Source organism: Lepidochelys kempii, chromosome 7 (assembly GCF_965140265.1).
Source record: "Lepidochelys kempii isolate rLepKem1 chromosome 7, rLepKem1.hap2, whole genome shotgun sequence".
Lineage (NCBI taxonomy): Eukaryota > Metazoa > Chordata > Testudines > Cheloniidae > Lepidochelys > Lepidochelys kempii.
In genome coordinates, this window is record NC_133262.1 from 72167734 (window position 1) to 72183668 (window position 15935).

General features: G+C 40.6%; 1 long non-coding RNA gene across 2 annotated transcripts in view; it reads right to left on the reverse strand.

Moving 5' to 3' along the window:
* Positions 1–4873: 4873 nt before the first annotated feature.
* Positions 4874–15935, reverse strand: part of LOC140914746 (uncharacterized) — a 120091-nt gene continuing 109029 nt past the window's right edge. For both annotated transcript variants that reach the window (XR_012159972.1, XR_012159973.1), the window contains exons 2-3: positions 10875–11012; positions 4874–9475 (exon numbers count right to left, since the gene is read on the reverse strand). This is a non-coding gene — a long non-coding RNA (uncharacterized lncRNA). The remainder of the gene's footprint in view (positions 9476–10874; positions 11013–15935) is intronic.

Below are 15935 nucleotides of genomic sequence, written 5' to 3' on the forward strand. Positions count from 1 at the left end.
GAATCACAATAGCCAGCCAGTTGCACAAACATGGCTATATCACATCACAAATTCAGACCATAGCTTCACTGAAGAGGCAAAAAGGAGGAAAGTGGCCTCGGAAAGTGAATCCCTTGTGTCAAAAAAACCACACACTACCTCCAGGCTTTTATACACATGAATTGCGAAACTCCACAGATAGCATGTATCTGATATAGTAGCAATGACCTCTGCCATCAACTAAGGAGTAGCCTTTATGGGCCTTAAAAGAATTCTCACCCAATCTTCTTTAGCTGGAAGGATTGAACTGCCATGTGAAGATCTAAAGGCCTGAACATTTACTCCCTTCCTGTTTCAAAATTCTAAGCCTCTCCCTCCCTCAAGCCAATGACACAAGCATTTCCCACTGACAAAACTAATATTCTAATTTCCCTAAGTGAAGCAAAGGTGTGCTGTGTCTTGAGTCTCATATACAGGAGACCTGGAAATATCTGGAGAAAGATAATCCCAGCTGCTTCTTTTAAAACTGAAAATTTATATGAGAAGCAATTTTTTCACCAGCTTTCTCCCATCCCTTCCCAATCCCGAAAGAGGGGCTGAAATGAAATCACATATTGGGTTTTTTAACAAAAATATTTAAAAACAAACAATTGTTCTTAAGTGTTAAAGGAAAACATAATTGACAAAAGAATTTCTCTCTATCTAGAAACTGAGCCCACTGGAGGGCCTAAGCATTCTACCTTGCGCTTCACCTCAGCCCCTGTCAACTAGAGGTCAGGCCTAGGCATTGGACCCAGATCTGGTTGGGCTGAACACTACAACCAGACCAGCAGCAACACCATGCTTTGAAATGCAGGTCCCACCATTTCCTCTCCTTCACTCTCTCCTTCCCAAAAAGCACCACAGCCCAGATTCCTTCCCTTTGGCCAGAGAACATCAGCCTCATACACTAGAAGGAACTGTCTGAAGAGCAATGTGGAGTGTTCCCATCCTTCCTAATCAGGGAAGAAAGTGCATGTTTTAACACAATGCTCTGTGTGAATTACAAATGACATGACTGACTCCAACCTATTCATAAAGAGTGAAATTCACCCCTGAATAAAGGGCCCACCAAGACCTTTTTTATGTTACTAGATTAGAATAGGGTGCAATGCCCAAATAATGCCCAAATAGCACTTGCAAATGCTTTCCCTTTATTTTCCCAACTTTGCAACTGGTGGCCCTAGGACACACAATCCAAAAACTATCATTACAAAGTCCTAGCAAAGAATCAACTACTAGAAGATTGTAAATGAACATGTGACATTGAAGTGTTATTTAGGCCCAGTCCAGCTGTCCAACAATAGCATGATGCGGGAGGAAGAACTTGGATGTAGGCCTTCGATCCTTGGCTGGCAGATAGTGCCGAGAAGGCAGAATGCTTAGCCACTTGGGAGGAGGGAGCATTTTATGTATCTTTGTATTAACCATTCTCTCCATCTCAAGATTGCTCTGGAGCCACCTCCAAGCGATCTGTGACTGCAGGGCTGGCCTTTTGGTTTATTTCTTTTATTTTTCCTCCTGGATCTTGAGTTACAAGAAAGTATACTGGACAGTTCCAGAAGTCCTTATTTAGCATGCTCTCAGTTCTTCTACAAAGTGAGATTTGACTAAGAGAACACCGAGAAAGGACTTCAGGATTTATCCAGAGGGTCCTTGACGTTTAAGGTATGACCTGGAGGACTCACATCCACAGAAAATGTTCATTATCAAAAGGCCAGAGGTAGCTAGTTTTCTGAGACTGGTCAGAGGACAATTAAAATGTTTAAAAATTAATTAATTATCAATATCTTTTCTTTTAATGGACCATGTTAGGAGTGTTAGTGATGATAATGTAGGATTCAGGCCTGTATATTCCGAGACCCTTTCGCCTGAGATAGAATTTTGGGTATTGTTTGCCCGTTTGATTTTTGATACACTTATATACTTACTAATGTGTGTGAACGAAGAACAAAGACATTGTGTGTGGCTTCTGCCTAGCCAGATGGGTTTGTTAGTATAATAGAAACAAATAAGAACAGCTAAAGTGTTACTGGGTATGGTGGGAGTATAATATACGAGCGCACACTTAAAGACTGCTTTGACTCTATCTCAAGGCAAGGTCAAGCAACCATGGAGGCCAAGGAGGTGGGGCTGGGTGGGAGGTATAAGAAACACTAAGGCCAAAGAAATGCCTGTCCCTGACCGAAATACAACCTCACTCCTTACCCCTCACATGGGATACAAAAGAGGTGGGATGAAGCCCCCAGACTCACGACCTCCCAAAATGAAACATGACCATAAATTATAAGAGACCAAGGGTGTGCACAACAGGTATATCTATGCCTGCTAAGGAGTGGGGCGGATGGGATACTGGGAAACAAGGCTCTGCGGCATAAGAGTTATGGATATGCTTGCTTGAAACTAACCCAAACAAACATCGCATTGCCTGCACTTCAGACTTTTGGTCTTCTGCTTTCTGTCTGCGTGACAAAAACCAGGTGAGGAGTTGAAGGGAAAGCCCCCAACAGACCATTTCATTCAACGGTTTCTGACTCTCTGCTTTTTCAGCAATCTAGCCACACTTCAGTTTCTACCTTCTTTTAGGCTTTGTGGACATAGTTATGTATAATCAAGTCCAAGGTTCAATGCTCTGTCACTCAAGGCTGATTTACATAGTCAGCATTACAGCAAGACACCTGACTGCATCTTAATCTACTCTAACCAGATGAGGCAGAGCAGATGTTGTTTGTTTTGTGTTCTTGTATAAATACCAAGGATTTCATTGAGGACCTAAGTACTGGCTAGTCTACTGACAAGTTGGCAGCAAATAAAGGTAACTACTGATGATATCCATACAACACTCTGACCATATATCACCACCATGCTCGCTCTTAATAGAAACAAACTGTGTTAATGAAGAATTTAGAAATATATCTCACTAAAGATCTTTAATTAGTTTAAACCTCAGGTAGTGTTTATAGTATATTTTAATCATGTTAAACAAGTTCATTTGCAGTAAAGTCATAATGCTGAATCTGTGACATCACAACAGACAAAATGATAATACTTCATGACATCATAAACACATGATTATGTCTTCACTAAAGGATTGAGTAGAGGGTGATCCTGTCCTAGGAGGGAGGAAACCTTTATGAAAAAGATATTTTCAATGATAGCAATGGGAATACAGAAAAATACTGCCCACATGCAACCCTGCAGTCCTTTCTCTGGCAGAATGGAATTCCTATAATGAGAAAAAATTACAGGATTGAACCTAATGTTTTAATCAAATGAAATACACAAAAATACCAGAATTTCAAAAGGAATTTATTTTTGTCATTTAAAAAGTGTTGCTCCATTTTTTTTTAGTTTCAAATGATTTTACGCTACAATTTATCATTACCATAGCATCTAGTGAGAATGCTTAACATTATAGAAATAACTAATTGGTGCAACCATACAACTCCCACCACAATCACAAGTCTTAGAGGGGTTGAGTTAGTTCTATGGTTTAGTGCAGAGCTTTATGTCAGGATAGATCACGTGAGGAAAATATCTACAAACCACGAGCATGTATCATACCAGCAGTGTCACTAATGGAGAGGAACATGAACTGCAAAATATGCATTCAAATATCAAACACCCAAAAAATTCAGGGGTACCCAGAGGGGTTTTGGTTTATTCAATAACAGAAGTAGAGCCAACTGTGAAATTAGGAACTCACCCAGCCACAAACATAAGGTGTGGCATTGGATCTGAGATTTTGGTCCAGGGCCATTCCCTTTCAATACATGTAAATGTCCAAATTATATCAATCAGAAAGGCAATCTATCTTTCCCATGTGTCACAATAATCAAATTCCTACTTACTTCAGCAAAGACATTTCTATGGGGACTCTAAAAGGTGGCATCAAATAGTTTATGCCAGTGAAAAGAAACCCCAGCATCTCTTCAGCAATCCAAATAAAAGAAATAAAATATACCTTCACTACAAAACACTTATTTACCTTCAACTCGTTTATCTTCAATTACAATAAAATGGGCTTGTAGTCAACAGAAGGAGCTGGATTCTCCACTGCCTTGAACCTTCTATAGTAAGTGCAAATGAGCTTGAAATACTATCAAATCAGAGTACTCCATTCACTTACACCAGTGGTAGCAATTTATAATCACAATGCACTCATTTTACACTCACGTAAATGACTACACCACATGTAAGGCAGTAGAGAATCAAACTCAGAATGTTCAGAAGAAAAACAGTAGGATTTTCCCCCCAAATGAGTAATACATTTGCACCCCCTGCTGGGGGAAAACTCATGAGCAAAACCCAAGAGGATCCTAGCCACACCTAATGCTTCTTTTCTTTCTAACCTGTACATCTAACTATCAGATTTGTATTTTATTTCAAACATTCAGACTAAAAGATATCATTTTAAATAAATCAGTTCTAACTAAACTTGCAATTGCCCTTAGTTTCTATTGAGGAACAGTTTATTCAGTAGATTAACACATAATGAGGAGAAGCAATATCTAAAGTCCTTATTTTCTGAAATTATCACGTTCTTGGAAGGTCAACAAAACTGTATTCTTGCTCTTTACTATGGGTGCTTAAGCTATTTTAACATGCAAAGTGAGTGTAAAATTTACTAAACTAAATTTTAATACACAGTTAAAATCATGAACTTAGGAACAAGTAGCACTGATCCATTGGGCTGCACCTGCTTGACAGAGCCAATTCACTTTGACAGCTTTCGGTAAGAGGGGTCCAAAGCTTAATTCCATAAACTTTACTCTTTCCTTTCTGAGCAATAGCAAATCACTGAATGCTGATTTTTTTATTATTTTATTTTTAAAGATAATATACAGTAGCAGATGAATTGGTTGTGTTGTGGAGAATATGTTAAAAAGAAACCTATTAATGGAAGCAGATTACTGATGCGTGCAGCTCTATATTTGATTGATCCTGTTTAGTTAGTAAAAGGTATCAAAAAATCATTAAAAGAGTAGCTCTGTTATATTTTCTAACCAGAAGGTGGCATTAAATTGCCACAAATCAGTTATATACTCTCTTTAATGGGCTGTCCATAGTCACTGGTGCTTTCAACAGTGTGAGATCTGGCAATTAGACTGTCATCTGAAAAGGAGCAATAAAATTAGCTAATGACTGATGTTGGGCTGAAAAAAAATAAGATGTCTGCATCTTCCCTCAAGTCTACCTCCCTTTCATAGATGCCTCCAGCACAGAATCATAGGACTGCATTCAAAGCAGAACCATCCCTGACAGGTGTTTGTCTAACTTGCTCTTAAAATCTCCAGTAATGGAGATTCCACAACCTCCCTAGGCAATTTATTCCAGTGCTTAATCACCCCTGACAGTTAGGAAGTTTTTCCTAATGCCCAATCTAAACCACCCTTGCTGCAATTTAACCCCATGTTTGTCTTGACATTCCAGGGGCGATGTCTGAATTTACTGCACGCTCAGACCCATTCCATATCACAATTGAGAAGTTAAGTACCTGACGGTGGGTATTGCTTTCATCTTCAGCTATAGATCTGCTTCCTGCACACTTCACACCCCTTCAGTACAGTGAGGAACCACTGGGCACCTTGTAAACTCACTGCAGCCTGCACCTGGGTCTAGCAAACAGAGCCATGTCAGCAGCAGCAGATGCTACACCACAGTATGATACACCCAAAAGAAACCAGTTATTTGGAAATGCTGAATGCCAAGCAGAGGCAGCAACTGTCGGGCATGCAGGATTACATACGTAGCAGATGTAAAGGTTTTCCAGTAATGCATGTGTACATTATCTAAAGCCTCTGTGAATATTTTTAAAGGTGTTTAAGTTTTCTAGAATTTTTTAAAAATAGGACGAAATCCTGGCCACATTGAAGTCAGTGGCAAAAATCCCTGCAACTTCCAAGAGGCCAAGATTTCACCCTTAGTTTCTGCACCATTATATTGCAGTTAGATGTGGACCAGCAACATAGCGTCCAGGTGACTCAGGGTAGTTTCAGTGGGATATTTCATCCTAATACATAGCCCTGAATTATACTGTCCAGGATCATGCATTGGGAGGGTACAGTGTAGGAAACTTTGCATTTCTGCTGCCTGTTCTGGCGATCAAGACAGGACTTTGCAGGGCTGTCATTATGGCACCTCTCACCAGTATTAGTTCAATTTAAAAGAGAAAGATTATTTGTGTCAGATTTTCTCTTCTAACCAGGGAATGTATAATTTGGCCACTAATTATTGCTTCTGAATGGCTCTACAATCTGCCAAACATTCTGCAACTCAGCATTGTTAAAGATGTACATTGCACTACAGAAGATTGTTAAATAACATTTAATGCTAACTTTTAAAATTATTTAACCCCTTTTAGGTTTATAAGGAAAAGAAATATATCAGCAATGCATGTTTTCACAGTCAACACTTAGGGATGACTTTTTAAATAAAGTTTTACACAGATGAGCTCTCCTAAGAAATAGGAAATAAGTTTTGTTTTTTAATGCCAATTGGGTGGTTTAGAGAGCACACACATGGGATATCAGGATCTGGGTGTAAACCTTTGGTGCATGGGTGGCCTACGAGCTCGTCTGGTGGCTGCAATGGCAATATGGAGTAGTGGCAAGCGTAGATCCAGGAGTCAGGTACTGAGCTCAGGGCAAAGCCAAAGTCAAGGTCTAGAAGCCAAACCAATGGTCGGGACCAGAGTCAGGATCGGGAGCAGGGCAGGGAGGCAAAGACTAGACTGGAGGGGACAGGGGTGGAAACTGGAACAAGGGCTGGAGGCAGGACCAGGGCAAACACAGCTGCAGGTGTGGTACATATTGAGCAACCACTGTACTGCTGCCATTCTAAGGCTCACGTAGCAGGCTGCAGGCTCTCTGCTCAGTCAGGAAGCACAGCCATTGGAGAAGGCTCACTGGGCCACCTAGAAACCAGGCTGAGAGCCAGTTGTGCTCCTAACATTGCACTCTGAGGTTAGCAGGCTCTGAGACCAACCAACCACCATTTCCCATCAGGCCCTGGTGACCACCTCTGGCCAACTTAGGGTTTATTTGGTTTCAGTGTGGTTGTACCCATATTGATCATATGACACTAGCAAGATAAGGTGGAGGAGGTAATTGTTTTTTTCTTTTGGACTAACTTCTGTTGGTGAATGAGACAAGCTTTCAAGCTACAGAGAGCTCTTCTTCAATATAGCTTGAAAGCTTGTCTCTTTCACCCTCAGAAGCTGGTCCAATAAAAGGTTTATTTGGTGCCAGTTTGTGGCCCTGTTTTAATTCAAGTTAATTATTTGCCAATTAACTAAGACTTGATCTAAAGTAACCCACCATTTGTGTTCCAAACATCTGTAGAGCGTCTACGCTAGCATTTACTATCAGGTGAGTGTTACTAGCTGGCAATCTACCTCAAGTTCAACCAAGACCCCAAACTTTAGTTAGACACACCCTTAAAGACAAGCTACACAGGCTTCGACTATCACAGGAAGGGGCACTACAGCAGAGACCCTTTGAGGGATATGAGACTAAAAGGGAAAATGAGTTCCCTAAAAGTCTGCAAAGGGCAAAGTGCCAGGAGACTGGGCCATAGGCAGTCAGGCCTAATGTTAAGAGTAAGAGTCAGGCCTGGAGGTCAGTGTCCAAATGCCAGAGCCAAGGGTTGAGATAGAGTCAGAACCAAGAATCAGAGCTACAGGTCAGGAATTACCTGGAGTCAGGGAAGGCAAAAGCAGAGCTGGGTGTCAGGAGAGGATTGAAACAAGGCCCAGTGCAGGACAGGGGCTAGGCTAGAACAAGGCTGTGGGGGGGCAAAAGTAGGGTTTGGTGACAGAGAACCTGTGGACATGTGCAATGAGCAGCTGCTAAGCCTCTGCAGCTGTGGAGCTTAAGAGCAAGACACCTGACTGCCTCAGATGGTTCTGCCTTGGCTGCCTGATGACTGGGCAGGCGCAGCTGCAAGCCCTCCTTTCTGACATTAAATCAGCTGGGGAGAGAAAGGAAGAAATTAGCTTCTTTGCACAAACACTGGCTTCTCTTTTAATTTTTTTCATTACATATTTCATAAAGCTATCAGTCATATTTGTGCACTAGAGGCTACTGAATTATAGGCTACTGAAGGCCATATGTTCCCTTTTTGCAGGAAAAAATCCCAGGAGAAGTGGAAATGCATGGGGGAAAAAATCTGCAAAACAGAAGCATGGTAAGTTAATGTGTAGCATGCCATCTGTGCTGCATGTTGTAACAAACTAGAGATGGGGGATGTCCAAAAAAATTGGACCAAAATCTTCCCTCAGGTATATCCACACAACCATACTACACTCAATGGTCTAGCTAGGAAATGTGGAGCAGATTCTCCGCAGACTTCAGTGGAGTCACGTCAGCAAGGAATTTGGCCCCAGGTGCTTTGACAAATGTCCAAATGTGGAAAAAAGCATTGTATTTATTTGAGCAATAACTTCCTCCAGACCCCTTAATGAGTTGTCAGGTATTTTATTATTACCTTACTTAACTGATGTTTCAAACATGCTTGTATAGAACTTTAGGGCTGCAGTCACATTTGGAAAATGTATATTCGCTGTCTGATTGTTACTGAGAGTGGAATTTGATCTAATATAAAGGCATAAAACCCACAGACACCATCTTGTGTATAATGTATAGTATTGTGGCCTTACACATATGCCACAATGGTAATCCAGGATGTACTTACTTATGCAGAGAGCATTTCCAAGCTGCTTGACATCTCAGATTTAAACACACATGTACACTTTAACCTGCCCCTGAGTTCTTGGAAATCCACTGACTTCTTTATATAATACATGGACAAGGAGCCTGATTCACTGCTAAATTACATCGGTGTTACACCATCGTAACTCCATTGAGATCAGTGGAATTGCTATATGTTTTCCAGAACATAGGCTTATGTTGGTAAATTGTAGATACTTCGCATTTTTAAGTGGCTCAACTTTCCCTTTATCCCCATCGATGGGCAAAATGGGCCCTGGACACAGCAGAACAGTAGTTCAACTGCATGAGGAGAAAAGGAACGAATAGGATGCTGGGAGTTCATACACAGGGTGTGGATCTCCCGTGTAGAACAGACCCCATCTCGGCATTTGCTTCTTCCACGTTTCCTCAGAAGTGGGGCCAGAGTAAGCATAGCTAACTAACTCCCCTAATCATTCCCTCCACATGAGGGTGGGTTAAATCCACATAGAAGCTACATAAATCCTAGGCTGCAATAGCAGTTGTGGAGCAGACTGAGAGAGAGGATTGCTTCCCCTTCGTCCTCTGTAGATCTTTCCCCAGGACATAGCCATTCAGCTTGGGCTGCAAAATATGATCATAAAGTGTACAATACATATATAAGTATACACACACACAGTTGGTTCAGCTCCAAAAAGCCATTCTGACCTTTGAGACAAGTGTCTGCATAACTACCACCACTTTTGTTCCTTCTTCTTTAATGCTACCTGAAAAAGGAAAGTTATATGAATCAAATTACATTTGAATGTCTGGCTTTTCCTGTATCATCTCACAACCTTAATATTATTCAGAGTTAGGAATGACAGTCCATGTTTATTTCATACCATTGCAGGGGTACAAGAATGATTACAATTCTCTCTCTCTCTCTCTCGTCCCTTTCTGTCCAACTTGTTAGTTTCCTTCTAGATATACAACTGCATATCACAAAGACCTGGAGCAGTGTGGGCTACCTGAGTGTGGAAACATAATCATGGACTTGAGTAGTTGCAGATGAAGACAGAGGAGTTACTCCATCTTTACAGTAGTGTAAATGAGCGCATAAGTTGTCCCAATAATTATCATTGTGTACAAAAAGATCATTTTGATAGGGTGCCTTGCTTAGAGGGAAATATATAGCTAAAATATAGCAAAATTCTTCCCTTCCTGTTTTTTTACGGAACACCATTATAAAATAAAGTTGATTTTTTTGTAATTTTGTTACCCAAAGAAGAGTAGAAAATGGCTCCAGTGATGTGCATATACAATTATGGAAACATGCAGCAAACCAACCATTAGCATTGCCAACGTCCACAGAGGAGCCCACAAAAACTAAGCCTGGGGGTAGGAATCAGATTTTAAATCCTAACCTCCTGCTCCTTGGGAGTAGCAGGGCCTGGCAGTGCTGCAGAGTCAGTATGTCTAGCCAGAAGGAAAGGAAATGCCTCACACTGCTCCACAATGACCCTTTGTGGCAGGGAGAGGTTTTGATAGTCTGAGAGGGAACTGCCATGTCACCCTCATTCGAAATGATGGGGACCTTTAGGACAGAGCATGTGAAGTAGGTGAAGAATGGCACAGGTCTATGACCATGACACAGACACAGAAGAATGCCCTGCGGGAAAGCATCCTTCAGCAGGTGTTGAGCAAGCCAATAAATTATCCCAGCTTGTTTTATAACACAAGCTGCAGTGGTAAACATACACTACACTAGTTAGGGGAAGTGTGAGTCTAAAGGTCAATGAATATAGATCTTTCCTAGAGGTATCACACTAACAGAATCATCTGCACCAGATAACTAGTATTCTTATAGTAATCCAGAACCAAAGCATTGAATGGCCTTCGTAACTTCCCTATGTTTGGAAGGATTTACCAGCCAGTGTGCATTACCCAGCAGTAAATGGCATGCAAGAGTGCAGGGTTAAGTCTGTTAAATTATTCTCTCCTGCCTGCAAGTGTTGTTGTTCCTTATTAATATAATATTTCTGTGTTTCCAGATATGTAGCTAGTACTTTAAAAAGGGGGACACAAAACAGATCTTAAAATCAAGCAGAAAGGAACAAAGCCACAAAACTTAATCTGAATTAAGGAACTTCCTGCAGTACAAGCAAACGTTTTCCAACTACTTACCACTACAGGGGAGTGTAAAGTTGCGGATTGAAGGGTGGGTCATTGTTCATGTTCTCATCCCAGGTTTTTGTTTTCCTGCACCAATGGATGCCTTCCTCTGTTCAAATATCTCTTGAGCACATAATTGTGAAAATATATCTAAATGCAGAACACACAAAAATTAATTACAATCTGTATGTATTTATATGCAATAGATTCCATTGTTTGCAGTGTTGTAACCATGGTGACCCCAGGATATTAGAGAGACAAGGTGGGTGAGGTAATATATTTTACTGGACCAACTTCTGTTGGTGAAAGAGACAAGCTTTCAAGCTACACGGAGCTCTTCTTCAGGTTTGAGACCTACAGTCCCAGACCCTGTTACTGATCTAGGACAGAAGTCAAAAACTTCACTCTGAGACCTGAAGAAGAGCTCTATGTAGCTCAAAAGCTTGTCTCTTTCACCAGCAGAAGTTTGTCCAATGAAAGATATTACCTCACCCACCTTGTCTCTCTTATACAATAGATGTCAGTTACTAAATATCTTGTCTACTATCAATCTATTTTCTATATGTGGCTTAAAGTGGAGTTTGTTAATATGAACTTTTGTTCTGGTGCTAAATATCTAACTAAACATAAGTAAGATGAAATATTGGTTTCTTTGGTTGGGACGGAATATTGTCCAGTGGTTATAGCAAAGGCCATAGCAATGTTCTCCTTGCCCAGAAGTCAAGCTGGTCAGAAACTTTCTCAGAAAGCAGACCATGGCAGGGTTTCCATGGAACCCTACCTGTGAATCAACAAAAGTTTGTCAAACCCGATTTGCTTTCACAAGCCATTTGGGGTTCGACAAACCAGCATTTTCTGATGAATATTTCTGACCAGCTCGACTAGCACCTTTTCTTTTGACATCTCAGTCTCCAGTGGTGCATCATCTCTGAGGTCCCCACCCAGCGTTCTCTATGGTGAATGAAAACTAATGCAAGTGACTCATTCAGCTTCTCAGCAATGTTCAGATCCTATTTAACTGCATCCTTTATGTTCTGGTAGTCAGGTTCACCCACAACACACCCTGTCACTCATTTTTCTACCCCTTCCTTTTTTGTCCTGTGGAGTTCCAATTCCTTTGCCCTCTGTGAGGTTTCCCCTTACATTTCTACTCCATCACCCATGGTGGCGCTTCTTATCTGCCTCCTCCAAATGAACTGAGCTGAAGCTCATTCTACTAGTGACCACTTCCCTGTCTGAAGAAGCTGCCGGGGTTGGATGGGAAGAAAACCAATGGCCACCCCAGCAGCAGCAGTAGCCTCTAGTAACAGAGGAAAGAACTGAAACCATTTTTTTTCAGTCTTAGCTGGTGTTATTGACCTGGGACAGAGGTCAATAACCTCAGACTGTCTTGGACAAAATGGGATTATCGGCAATCATGCAGTCCTGGGTTGGATCAGTTCTCCAAAGCCCAAAACTTTCTTGTGCAGCAACATGGGAGAGAAAACACCTTCTGAGAGCCAAGTATATATCCACAGTGATAGGAGTGCCCACTGACACAAGCTGTCAATCCCATGGGTTATTATTAGGGATGTCAATTAATCGCAGTTAACTCAGGCGATTAATTTAAAAAAATTAATCATGATTAAAAAAAATTAATCAATAGAATACCAATTGAAATTTATTAAATATATTTGGATGTTTTTCTACATTTTCAATATTGATTTCAATTACAACACAGAATGCAAAGTGCACAGAGCTCACTTTATAGTATTATTTTTATTACAAATATATGCACTGTAAAAATGATAAACAAAAGAAATAGCATTTTTCAGTTCACCTCAAACAAGTACTGAAGTGCAATCTCTTTCTCGTGAAAGCGTAACTTACAAATGTAGATTTTTTTTTGTTACATAACTGCACTCAAAAACAAAACAGTGTAAAACTTTAGAGCCTACAAGTCCACTCAATCCTATTTCTTATTCTGCCAATCACTAAGACAAACAAGTTTGTTTACATTGACGGGAGATACTGCTGCCTGCTTCTTATTTATAATGTCACCTGAAAGTGAGAACAGGCGTTCGCATGGCATTTGTAGCCGGCGTTGCAAGGTATTAACATGCCAGATATGCTAAGCTTTTGTATGCCCCTTCCATGCTTTAGCCGCATTCTGCATATATTTCATGTTATAGGAGTCTCAGATGATGACCCAGCACATTTTCATTTTAAGAACACTTTCACAGCAGAGTTAACAAAATGCAAAAAAGGTATCGATGTGAGATTTCCAAAAATATCTACAGCACTAGACCCAAGCTTTAAGAATCTGAAGTGCCATCCAAAATCTGAGAGGGATGAGGTGTGGAGCATGCTCTTTTAGAAGTCTTAAAAGATCAACACTCAAACCACCAAAAAAGAAAATCAACCTTCTGCTCATGGCATCTGACTCAGATGATTAAAATGAACATGCATCAGTCCACATGGATCATTATCAAGCATGTGTCAGTCTGCTTTGGATCATTATCAAGCAGAACCCATCATCAGCATGGAAGCATGTCCTCTGAAATGGTAGTTGAAGCATGAAGACACCTAGGGGTGACAGTGGACGAGAAGCTGGATATGAGTCAGCAGTGTGCCCTTGTTGCCAAGAAGGCCAATGGCATTTTGGGATGTATAAGTAGGGGCATAGCGAGCAGATCAAGGGACGTGATCGTTCCCCTCTATTCGACATTGGTGAGGCCTCATCTGGAGTACTGTGTCCAGTTTTGGGCCCCACACTTCAAGAAGGATGTGGATAAATTGGAGAGAGTCCAGCGAAGGGCAACAAACAAAAATGATTAGGGGACTGGAACACATGAGTTATGAGGAGAGGCTGAGGGAGCTGGGATTGTTTAGCCTGCAGAAGAGAAGAATGAGGGGGGATTTGATAGCTGCTTTCAACTACCTGAAAGGGGGTTCCAAAGAGGATGGCTCTAGACTGTTCTCAATGGTAGCAGATGACAGAACGAGGAGTAATGGTCTCAAGTTGCAGTGGGGGAGGTTTAGATTGGATATTAGGAAAAACTTTTTCACTAAGAGGGTGTTGAAACACTGGAATGCGTTACCTAGGGAGGTGGTAGAATCTCGTTCCTTAGAGGTTTTTAAGGTCAGGCTTGACAAAGCCCTGGCTGGGATGATTTAACTGGGAATTGGTCCTGCTTCGAGCAGGGGGTTGGACTAGATGACCTTCTGGGGTCCCTTCCAACCCTGATATTCTATGATTCTATATGAATCTTTAGCTCATCTGGCACATAAATATCTTGCAACGCCGGCTACAACAATGCCATGCAAATGCCCATTCTCACTTTCAGGTGATATTGTAAGCAAGAAGCAGACAGCATTATCTCCTGCAGATTATAACCAACCTTTTTTGTTTGAGTGACTGGCTGACCAAGAAGTAGGACTGAGTGGACTTGTAGGCTCTAAAGTTTTACATTGATTTATTTTGGAATGCAGTCTCTTTTTTTGTACATAATTCTACATTTGTAAGTTCAACTTTCATGATAAAGACATTGCACTACAGTACTTGTATGAGGTGAATTGAAAAATACAATTTTTTTGTTTTTTACAGTACAAATATTTGTAATAAAAATAAATATAAAATGAGCACTGTACACTTTGCATTCTGTGTTGTAATTGAAATTAATATATTTGAAAATGTAGAAAACATCCAAAAATATTTAAAATAAATGGTATTCTATTGTTGTTTAACAGCGCAACTAATTGAGATTAATTGTTTTAATTGCTTGACAGCCCTAGTTATTATGCATTCATTTAGAGCACACAGGGTCAAATAAAAGGGTTTCAGAGACAGCTAAATTTCTGATTAATCAGAAAATTTCAGTGCAGAGTCTGATTTTCTTTTGGTTTCTCTTAGCATGCTACAATTAATTGTATCAGGGCCAGCAAAGGGGGTTAATATTGTATCTAATGCTATTGCTTTTGTTACACTGCTTTTCCAACAGTGAGAGAGCCTCCCTGAGGATATTTTGGTACCTTCCAGGAAAAGCTGAAGCGCACCCAAGGGAAATGGAAAGGACCAATATTTTTTTTCTTTCTTCCATAGGACTTAGCTAAGCCAGAGCCAGGTAATAATTACTGGATGCTGAAGGAGTAATTCATCTCTCAGATGCGCAGCTCTCTGATTTCACCGGGAGACCCTGGTACACATATCGAGGCCATAAATATTCAACAGACACATCTTCATTTTGACCCTAACGTGCCAAAGGGAATGATGCTGTGACAAAATTGAGGAAACCTTCCTCTAGTATCATTGGAACCTCATCTTTTGATAGAATTTTCACAGCTATCTGGCTTTCTAAATCTTACCATAATTTGTTCTACAATATAACTCTAATATGAAGTCTTCCAAATGATACCTTCTATTGGTAACAGTCCCACATGGTTAGATTTAGGCAACCCATTAAAGCATATAATCAATATTGCAACTCAACTTTCTTGTGTCAGTGATTAAGAAAAACTGCATAGCTATAAAGTATTAAATCATTAGCGTAGTTCAGTCCTACTGCCTCTGCTCTGATTTTATTGGAAGAGATACATAGTATTAGACAGAAAGATCTACACATATACCCAGGTGAATGCATTCACACACACGGATGATTTCCACCTTGGAGCAATACAAATTAATAACAAAAATAATTAAACCTTTGCAGCCTCCAAGCACTTGGAAGTCTTAGAGTCCCAGTGTCAGATGCTGTTGGAAATGCAGCTTCCTCATGAGAGAGATTTGGGTTTGGCTATTCAACTGCACTGATCACAACACTAAGTGATAGATTATACAGTGGTATCGACCTCCAATTCCCTGGGTTAATTCTTTTAATGGTCTCTGCAGATCTTTTCCCATTAGGCTGATATAACTTGTTTAAGGATACAAGAATTGATTTATGACAGCACTGGGGATGGCAATCAGAATCCTGGCATCCAATTAATGCACCCTCTGTAAGAGATAATTAGGACAAAAGTCTCTGGCACAGAAGTACTAAATTTTGGTATTGAAGTCAAAGGGAGCTCTGCACAGGAAGAGCAGAAACCAAGACT